This window comes from Mixophyes fleayi, unplaced genomic scaffold (assembly GCF_038048845.1).
Source record: "Mixophyes fleayi isolate aMixFle1 unplaced genomic scaffold, aMixFle1.hap1 Scaffold_1662, whole genome shotgun sequence".
Lineage (NCBI taxonomy): Eukaryota > Metazoa > Chordata > Amphibia > Anura > Limnodynastidae > Mixophyes > Mixophyes fleayi.
The window spans coordinates 75001-82500 of record NW_027446021.1 but is presented as its reverse complement, the minus strand read 5'-3'; the positions used below and the strand labels follow the sequence as shown (position 1 = coordinate 82500).

General features: G+C 46.5%; 15 non-coding genes and 17 pseudogenes across 15 annotated transcripts; all 32 read left to right on the top strand.

Moving 5' to 3' along the window:
• Nucleotides 1-144: 144 nt before the first annotated feature.
• On the top strand, nt 145-263 carry LOC142116330 (5S ribosomal RNA; annotated as a pseudogene).
• Nucleotides 264-505: 242 nt separating this feature from the next.
• LOC142116247 (5S ribosomal RNA) lies at nt 506-624 on the top strand (annotated as a pseudogene).
• Nucleotides 625-706: 82 nt separating this feature from the next.
• On the top strand, nt 707-825 carry LOC142116192 (5S ribosomal RNA; annotated as a pseudogene).
• An 80-nt stretch (nt 826-905) lies between these two features.
• LOC142115968 (5S ribosomal RNA) lies at nt 906-1024 on the top strand. Its single transcript, XR_012682320.1, has one exon. It is a non-coding gene; the product is annotated as a 5S ribosomal RNA (ribosomal RNA).
• Nucleotides 1025-1105: 81 nt separating this feature from the next.
• LOC142116313 (5S ribosomal RNA) lies at nt 1106-1224 on the top strand (annotated as a pseudogene).
• An 80-nt stretch (nt 1225-1304) lies between these two features.
• Nucleotides 1305-1423, top strand: LOC142116108 (5S ribosomal RNA; annotated as a pseudogene).
• An 81-nt stretch (nt 1424-1504) lies between these two features.
• On the top strand, nt 1505-1623 carry LOC142116158 (5S ribosomal RNA; annotated as a pseudogene).
• A 240-nt stretch (nt 1624-1863) lies between these two features.
• LOC142116036 (5S ribosomal RNA) lies at nt 1864-1982 on the top strand. The gene has a single exon (XR_012682382.1). It is a non-coding gene; the product is annotated as a 5S ribosomal RNA (ribosomal RNA).
• An 83-nt stretch (nt 1983-2065) lies between these two features.
• LOC142115990 (5S ribosomal RNA) lies at nt 2066-2184 on the top strand. The gene has a single exon (XR_012682340.1). It is a non-coding gene; the product is annotated as a 5S ribosomal RNA (ribosomal RNA).
• Nucleotides 2185-2265: 81 nt separating this feature from the next.
• Nucleotides 2266-2384, top strand: LOC142116240 (5S ribosomal RNA; annotated as a pseudogene).
• An 82-nt stretch (nt 2385-2466) lies between these two features.
• On the top strand, nt 2467-2585 carry LOC142115950 (5S ribosomal RNA). Its single transcript, XR_012682304.1, has one exon. It is a non-coding gene; the product is annotated as a 5S ribosomal RNA (ribosomal RNA).
• Nucleotides 2586-2664: 79 nt separating this feature from the next.
• LOC142116006 (5S ribosomal RNA) lies at nt 2665-2783 on the top strand. Its single transcript, XR_012682354.1, has one exon. It is a non-coding gene; the product is annotated as a 5S ribosomal RNA (ribosomal RNA).
• Nucleotides 2784-2864: 81 nt separating this feature from the next.
• On the top strand, nt 2865-2983 carry LOC142116061 (5S ribosomal RNA; annotated as a pseudogene).
• Nucleotides 2984-3064: 81 nt separating this feature from the next.
• LOC142116038 (5S ribosomal RNA) lies at nt 3065-3183 on the top strand. The gene has a single exon (XR_012682384.1). It is a non-coding gene; the product is annotated as a 5S ribosomal RNA (ribosomal RNA).
• Nucleotides 3184-3265: 82 nt separating this feature from the next.
• LOC142116110 (5S ribosomal RNA) lies at nt 3266-3384 on the top strand (annotated as a pseudogene).
• Nucleotides 3385-3464: 80 nt separating this feature from the next.
• On the top strand, nt 3465-3583 carry LOC142115996 (5S ribosomal RNA). Its single transcript, XR_012682346.1, has one exon. It is a non-coding gene; the product is annotated as a 5S ribosomal RNA (ribosomal RNA).
• Nucleotides 3584-3664: 81 nt separating this feature from the next.
• LOC142116049 (5S ribosomal RNA) lies at nt 3665-3783 on the top strand. The gene has a single exon (XR_012682394.1). It is a non-coding gene; the product is annotated as a 5S ribosomal RNA (ribosomal RNA).
• An 80-nt stretch (nt 3784-3863) lies between these two features.
• LOC142115995 (5S ribosomal RNA) lies at nt 3864-3982 on the top strand. The gene has a single exon (XR_012682345.1). It is a non-coding gene; the product is annotated as a 5S ribosomal RNA (ribosomal RNA).
• Nucleotides 3983-4063: 81 nt separating this feature from the next.
• On the top strand, nt 4064-4182 carry LOC142116104 (5S ribosomal RNA; annotated as a pseudogene).
• Nucleotides 4183-4263: 81 nt separating this feature from the next.
• Nucleotides 4264-4382, top strand: LOC142116210 (5S ribosomal RNA). Its single transcript, XR_012682418.1, has one exon. It is a non-coding gene; the product is annotated as a 5S ribosomal RNA (ribosomal RNA).
• An 80-nt stretch (nt 4383-4462) lies between these two features.
• Nucleotides 4463-4581, top strand: LOC142116292 (5S ribosomal RNA; annotated as a pseudogene).
• Nucleotides 4582-4853: 272 nt separating this feature from the next.
• LOC142116094 (5S ribosomal RNA) lies at nt 4854-4972 on the top strand (annotated as a pseudogene).
• A 238-nt stretch (nt 4973-5210) lies between these two features.
• Nucleotides 5211-5329, top strand: LOC142116080 (5S ribosomal RNA; annotated as a pseudogene).
• An 82-nt stretch (nt 5330-5411) lies between these two features.
• LOC142115949 (5S ribosomal RNA) lies at nt 5412-5530 on the top strand. The gene has a single exon (XR_012682303.1). It is a non-coding gene; the product is annotated as a 5S ribosomal RNA (ribosomal RNA).
• Nucleotides 5531-5609: 79 nt separating this feature from the next.
• LOC142116235 (5S ribosomal RNA) lies at nt 5610-5728 on the top strand (annotated as a pseudogene).
• A 239-nt stretch (nt 5729-5967) lies between these two features.
• On the top strand, nt 5968-6086 carry LOC142116286 (5S ribosomal RNA; annotated as a pseudogene).
• An 81-nt stretch (nt 6087-6167) lies between these two features.
• LOC142115933 (5S ribosomal RNA) lies at nt 6168-6286 on the top strand. The gene has a single exon (XR_012682288.1). It is a non-coding gene; the product is annotated as a 5S ribosomal RNA (ribosomal RNA).
• An 81-nt stretch (nt 6287-6367) lies between these two features.
• Nucleotides 6368-6486, top strand: LOC142116048 (5S ribosomal RNA). Its single transcript, XR_012682393.1, has one exon. It is a non-coding gene; the product is annotated as a 5S ribosomal RNA (ribosomal RNA).
• Nucleotides 6487-6565: 79 nt separating this feature from the next.
• LOC142115960 (5S ribosomal RNA) lies at nt 6566-6684 on the top strand. Its single transcript, XR_012682313.1, has one exon. It is a non-coding gene; the product is annotated as a 5S ribosomal RNA (ribosomal RNA).
• Nucleotides 6685-6765: 81 nt separating this feature from the next.
• On the top strand, nt 6766-6884 carry LOC142116103 (5S ribosomal RNA; annotated as a pseudogene).
• Nucleotides 6885-6965: 81 nt separating this feature from the next.
• LOC142116198 (5S ribosomal RNA) lies at nt 6966-7084 on the top strand. Its single transcript, XR_012682417.1, has one exon. It is a non-coding gene; the product is annotated as a 5S ribosomal RNA (ribosomal RNA).
• Nucleotides 7085-7164: 80 nt separating this feature from the next.
• Nucleotides 7165-7283, top strand: LOC142116291 (5S ribosomal RNA; annotated as a pseudogene).
• The last annotated feature ends 217 nt before the right edge of the window (nt 7284-7500 follow it).

Here is a 7500-nt window from a genome sequence, read left to right as displayed (position 1 = left end):
ACCCTGAACAAGCCCAATCTCGTCTGATCTTGAAAGCTAAGCAGGTCCAGGCCTGGTTAGTACCTTTTTTTTTCTCTCTTGTTCTGGCTTCCTTCAATGCTGGTTTTAAAATGTATAAGTGATGTAAGTCATTAGGAAACCAATACCTACAGCCACACCACCCTGGACAAGCCCAATCTCGTCTGATCTTGGAAGCTAAGCAGAGCCGGGGCTGGTTAGTGCTTGGATGCGAGACCACCTGGGAATACCAGGTGCTGTAGGCCCTTTTTTTTTTCTCTCTTGTTCCGACTTCCTTCAATGCTGGTTTTGAGATGTATAAGAGATGTAGGTCAATAGGAAACCAATACCTACAGCCACACCACCCTGAACAAGCCCAATCTTGTCTGATCTTGGAAGCTAAGCAGGGCTGGGCCTGGTTAGTACTTTTTTTTTTTCTCTCTTGTTCTGGCTTCCTTCAATGCTGGTTTTAAAATGTATCAGTGATGTCGGTCATTAGGAAACCAATACCTACAGCCACACCACCCTGGACAAGCCCAATCTCGTCTGATCTTGGAAGCTAAGCAGGGCCGGGCCTGGTTAGTACTTGGCTCAGAGACCAACTGGGAACACCAGGTGCTGTAGGCCTTTTTTTTTTTCTCTCTTGTTCCGGCTTCCTTCAATGCTTGTTTTTAGATGTATAAGAGATGTAGGTTAATAAGAAAACAATACCTACAGCCACAGCGCACTGAACAATCCCAATCTCGTTTGATCTTGGAAGCTAAGCAGGGCTGGGCCTGGTTAGTACTTGGATGGGAGACCACCTGGAAATACCAGGTGCTGTAGGCTTTTTTTTTTCTCTCTTGGTCCGGCCTCCTTCAATGCTGGTTTTGAGATGTATAAGAGATGTAGGTCAATAGGAAACCAATACCTACAGCCACACCACCCTGAACAAGCCCAATCTCGTCTGATCTTGGAAGCTAAGCAGAGCCGGGCCTGGTTAGTACTTGGATGGGAGACCACCTGGGAATACCAGGTGCTGTAGGCCTTTTTTTCTTCTCTCTTGTTCCGGCTTCCTTCAATGCTGGTTTCTAGATGTATAAGAGATGTAGGTCAATAGGAAAACAATACCTACAGCTACACCACCCTGAACAAGCCTAATCTCATCTTATCTTGGAAGCTAAGCAGGCCTGGGCCTGGTTAGTACTTGGATGGGAGACCACCTGGAAATATCAGGTGCTGTAGGCTTTTTTTTTTCTCTCTTGTTCCGGCCTCCTTCAATGCTGGTTTTGAGATGTATAAGAGATGTAGGTCAATAGGAAACCAATACCTACAGCCACACCACCCTGAACAAGCCCAATCTCATCTGATCTTGGAAGCTAAGCAGAGCCAGGCCTGGTTAGTACTTGGATGGGAGACCACCTGGGAATACCAGGTGTTGTAGGCCTTTTTTTCTTCTCTCTCGTTCCAGCTTCCTTCAATGCTGGTTTCTAGATGTATAAGAGATGTAGGTCAATATGAAAACAATACCTACAGCCACACCACCCTGAACAAGCCTAATCTCATCTGATCTTGGAAGCTAAGCAGCGCCAGGCCTGGTTAGTACTTGGATGGGAGACCACCTGGGAATGCCAGGTGCTGTAGGCCTTTTTTTTTTCTCTCTTTTTCCGGCCTCCTTCAATGCTGGTTTTGAGATGTATAAGAGATGTAGGTCAATAGGAAACCAATACCTACAGCCACACCACCCTGAACAAGCCCAATCTCATCTGATCTTGAAAGCTAAGCAGGTCCGGTCCTGGTTAGTACTTTTTTTTTTCTCTCTTCTTCTGGCTTACTTCAATGCTGGTTTTAAAATGTATAAGTGATGTAGGTCATTAGGAAACCAATACCTACAGCCACACCACCCTGGACAAGCCCAATCTCATCTGATCTTGGAAGCTAAGCAGGGCCGGGCCTGGTTAGTACTTGAATGGGAGACCACCTGGGAATACAAGGTGCTGTAGGCCTTTTTTTTTTTTCTCTCTTGTTCCGGCTTCCTTCAATGCTTGTTTTTAGATGTATAAAAGATGTAGGTCAATAGGAAATCAATACCTACAGCCACACCACCCTGAACAAGCCCAATCTCGTCTGATCTTGGAAGCTAAGCAGGGCTGGGCCTGGTTAGTAATTGGGTGGGAGACCACCTGGGAATACCAGGTGCTGTAGGCCTTTTTTTTTTCTCTCTTGTTCCGGCTTCCTTCAATGCTGGTTTTTAGATGTATAAGAGATGTAGGTCAATAGGAAACCAATACCTACAGCCACACCACCCTGAACAAGCCCAATCTTGTCTGATCTTGGAAGCTAAGCAGAGCTGGGCCTGGTTAGTACTTGGATGCAAGACCACCTGGGAATACCAGGTGCTGTAGGCCCTTTTTTTTTTCTCTCTTGTTCCGACTTCCTTCAATGCTGGTTTTGAGATGTATAAGAGATGTAGGTCAATAAGAAAACAATACCTACAGCCACACCACCCTGAACAAGCCCAATCTCGTCTGATCTTGGAAGCTAAGCAGGGCTGGGCCTGGTTAGTACTTGGATGGGAGACCACCTGGAAATACCAGGTGCTGTAGGCTTTTTTTTTCTCTCTTGTTCCGGCCTCCTTCAATGCTGGTTTTGAGATGTATAAGAGATGTAGGTCAATAGAAAACCAATACCTACAGCCACACCACCCTGAACAAGCCCATTCTCATCTGATCTTGGAAGCTAAGCAGAGCCGGGCCTGGTTAGTACTTGGATGGGAGACCACCTGGGAATACCAGGTGCTGTAGGTCTTTTTTTCTTCTCTCTTGTTCCGGCTTCCTTCAATGCTGTTTTCTAGATGTATAAGAGATGTAGGTCAATAGGAAAACAATACCTACAGCCACACCACCCTGAACAAGCCCAATCTCGTCTGATCTTGGAAGCTAAGCAGGGACAGGCCTGGTTAGTACTTGGATGGGATACCACCTGGGAATACCAGGTGCTGTAGGCCTTTTTTTCTTCTCTCTTGTTCCGGCTTCCTTCAATGCTGTTTTCTAGATGTATAAGAGATGTAGGTCAATAGGAAAACAATACCTACAGCCACACCACCCTGAACAAGCCCAATCTCATCTGATCTTGGAAGCTAAGCAGGGACGGGCCTGGTTAGTACTTGGATGGGAGACCACCTGGGAATACCAGGTGCTGTAGGCCTTTTTTTTTTTCTCTCTTGTTCCCGCTTCCTTCAATGCTGGTTTTTAGATGTATAAGAGATGTAGGTCAATAGGAAACCAATACCTACAGCCACACCTCCCTGAACAAGCCCAATCTCGTCTGATCTTGGAAGCTAAGCAGAGCCGGGCCTGGTTAGTACTTGGATGGGAGACCACCTGGAAATACCAGGTGCTGTAGGCTTTTTTTTTTCTCTCTTGTTCCGGCCTCCTTCAATGCTGGTTTTGAGATGTATAAGAGATGTAGGTCAATAGGAAACCAATACCTACAGCCACACCTCCCTGAACAAGCCCAATCTCGTCTGATCTTGGAAGCTAAGCAGAGCCGGGCCTGGTTAGTACTTGGATGGGAGACCACCTGGGAATACCAGGTGCTGTAGGCCATTTTTTCTTCTCTCTTGTTCCGGCTTCCTTCAATGCTGGTTTCTAGATGTATAAGAGATGTAGGTCAATAGGAAAACAATACCTACAGCCACACCACCCTGAACAAGCCCAATCTCGTCTGATCTTGGATGCTAAGCAGGGCTGGGCCTGGTTAGTACTTGGATGGGAGACCACCTGGAAATACCAGGTGCTGTAGGCTTTTTTTTTTCTCTCTTGTTCCGGCCTCCTTCAATGCTGGTTTTGAGATGTATAAGAGATGTAGGTCAATAGGAAACCAATACCTACAGCCACACCTCCCTGAACAAGCCCAATCTCGTCTGATCTTGGAAGCTAAGCAGAGCCGGGCCTGGTTAGTACTTGGATGGGAGACCACCTGGGAATACCAGGTGCTGTAGGCCATTTTTTCTTCTCTCTTGTTCCGGCTTCCTTCAATGCTGGTTTCTAGATGTATAAGAGATGTAGGTCAATAGGAAAACAATACCTACAGCCACACCACCCTGAACAAGCCCAATCTCGTCTGATCTTGGAGGCTAAGCAGGGACGGGCCTGGTTAGTTCTTGGATGGGAGACCACCTGGGAATACCAGGTGCTGTAGGCCTTTTTTTCTTCTCTCTTCTTCCGGCTTCCTTCAATGCTGGTTTCTAGATGTATAAGAGATGTAGGTCAATAGGAAAACATTACCTACAGCCACACCACCCTGAACAAGCCCAATCTCGTCTGATCTTGGAAGCTAAGCAGGGACGGGCCTGGTTAGTACTTGGATGGGAGACCACCTGGGAATACCAGGTGCTGTAGGCCTTTTTTTTTTCTCTCTTGTTCCGGCTTCCTTCAATGCTGGTTTTGAGATAATAAGAGATGTAGGTCAATAGGAAACCAAAACCTACAGCTACACATCTCTAAACAAGCCCAATCTCGTCTGATCTTGGAAGCTAAGCAGGGCAAGGCCTGGTTAGTACTTGGATGGGAGACCACCTGGGAATACCAGGTCCTGTAGGCTTTTTTTTTTTCTCTCTTGTTCCGGCTTCCTTCAATGCTGGTTTTTAGATGTATAAGAGATGTAGGTCAATAGGAAACCAATACATACAGACACACCACCCTGAACAAGCCTGATCTTGGAAGCTAAGCAGAGCCGGGGTTGGTTAGTACTTGGATGCGAGACCACCTGGGAATACCAGGTGCTGTAGGCCCTTTTTTTTTTCTCTCTTGTTCCGACTTCCTTCAATGCTGGTTTTGAGATGTATAAGAGATGTAGGTCAATAGGAAACCATAACCTACAGCCACACCACCCTGAACAAACCCAATCTCATCTGATTTTGGAAGCTAAGCAGGGCTGGGCCTGGTTAGTACTTGGATGGAAGACCACCTGGAAATGCCAGGTGCTGTAGGCTTTTTTTTTCTCTCTTGTTCCGGCCTCCTTCAATGCTGGTTTTGATATGTATAAGAGATGTAGGTCAATAGGAAACCAATACCTACAGCCACACCACCCTGAACAAGCCCAATCTCGTCTGATCTTGAAAGCTAAGCAGGTCTGGGCCTGGTTAGTACTTTTTTTTTTCTCTCTTGTTCTGGCTTACTTCAATGCTGGTTTTAAAATGTATAAGTGATGTAGGTCATTAGGAAACCAATACCTACAGCCACACCACCCTGGACAAGCCCAATCTCATCTGATCTTGGAAGCTAAGCAGGGCCAGGCCTGGTTAGTGCTTGGATGGGAGACCCCCTGGGAATACCAGGTGCTGTAGGCCTTTTTTTTTTTCTCTCTTGTTCCGGCTTCCTTCAATGCTTGTTTTTAGATGTATAAGAGATGTAGGTCAATAGGAAAACAATACCTACAGCCACACCACCCTGAACAAGCCCAATCTCGTCTGATCTTGGAAGCTAAGCAGGGCTGGGCCTGGTTAGTACTTGGATGGGAGACCACCTGGAAATACCAGGTGCTGTAGGCTTTTTTTTTCTCTCTTGTTCCGGCCTCCTTCAATGCTGGTTTTGAGATGTATAAGAGATGTAGGTCAATAGGAAACCAATACCTACAGCCACACATCTCTAAACAAGCCCAATCTCGTCTGATCTTGGAAGCTAAGCAGGGCTGGGCCTGGTTAGTACTTGGATGGGAGACCACCTGGAAATACCAGGTGCTGTAGGCTTTTTTTTTTCTCTCTTGTTCCGGCCTCCTTCAATGTTGGTTTTGATATGTATAAGAGATGTAGGTCAATAGGAAACCAATACCTACAGCCACACCACCCTGAACAAGCCCAATCTCGTCTGATCTTGAAAGCTAAGCAGGTCTGGGCCTGGTTAGTACTTTTTTTTTTCTCTCTTGTTCTGGCTTCCTTCAATGCTGGTTTTGAGATGTATAAGAGATGTAGGTCAATAGGAAACCAATACCTACAGCCACACCACCCTGGACAAGCCCAATCTCGTTTGATCTTGGAAGCTAAGCAGAGCCAGGCCTGGTTAGTGCTTGGATGGGAGACCACCTGGGCATTCCAGGTGCTGTAGGCCCTTTTTTTTTCTCTATTGTTCCGACTTCCTTCAATGCTGTTTTTGAGATGTATAAGAGATGTAGGTCAATAGGAAAGCAATATCTACAGCCACACCACCCTGAACAAGCCCAATCTCATCTGATCTTGGAAGCTAAGCAGGGCTGGGCCTGGTTAGTACTTGGATGGGAGACCACCTGGAAATACCAGGTGCTGTAGGCCATTTTTTCTTCTCTCTTGTTCCGGCTTCCTTCAATGCTGGTTTCTAGATGTATAAGAGATGTAGGTCAATAGGAAAACAATACCTACAGCCACACCACCCTGAACAAGCCCAATCTCGTCTGATCTTGGATGCTAAGCAGGGCTGGGCCTGGTTAGTACTTGGATGGGAGACCACCTGGAAATACCAGGTGCTGTAGGCTTTTTTTTTCTCTCTTGTTCCGGCCTCCTTCAATGCTGGTTTTGAGATGTATAAGAGATGTAGGTCAATAGGAAACCAATACCTACAGCCACACCTCCCTGAACAAGCCCAATCTCGTCTGATCTTGGAAGCTAAGCAGAGCTGGGCCTGGTTAGTACTTGGATGGGAGACCACCTGGGAATACCAGGTGCTGTAGGCCATTTTTTCTTCTCTCTTGTTCCGGCTTCCTTCAATGCTGGTTTCTAGATGTATAAGAGATGTAGGTCAATAGGAAAACAATACCTACAGCCACACCACCCTGAACAAGCCCAATCTCGTCTGATCTTGGAGGCTAAGCAGGGACGGGCCTGGTTAGTTCTTGGATGGGAGACCACCTGGGAATACCAGGTGCTGTAGGCCTTTTTTTCTTCTCTCTTCTTCCGGCTTCCTTCAATGCTGGTTTCTAGATGTATAAGAGATGTAGGTCAATAGGAAAACATTACCTACAGCCACACCACCCTGAACAAGCCCAATCTCGTCTGATCTTGGAAGCTAAGCAGGGACGGGCCTGGTTAGTACTTGGATGGGAGACCACCTGGGAATACCAGGTGCTGTAGGCCTTTTTTTTTTCTCTCTTGTTCCGGCTTCCTTCAATGCTGGTTTTGAGATAATAAGAGATGTAGGTCAATAGGAAACCAAAACCTACAGCTACACATCTCTAAACAAGCCCAATCTCGTCTGATCTTGGAAGCTAAGCAGGGCAAGGCCTGGTTAGTACTTGGATGGGAGACCACCTGGGAATACCAGGTCCTGTAGGCTTTTTTTTTTTCTCTCTTGTTCCGGCTTCCTTCAATGCTGGTTTTTAGATGTATAAGAGATGTAGGTCAATAGGAAACCAATACATACAGACACACCACCCTGAACAAGCCTGATCTTGGAAGCTAAGCAGAGCCGGGGTTGGTTAGTACTTGGATGCGAGACCACCTGGGAATACCAGGTGCTGTAGGCCCTTTTTTTTTTCTCTCTTGTTCCGACT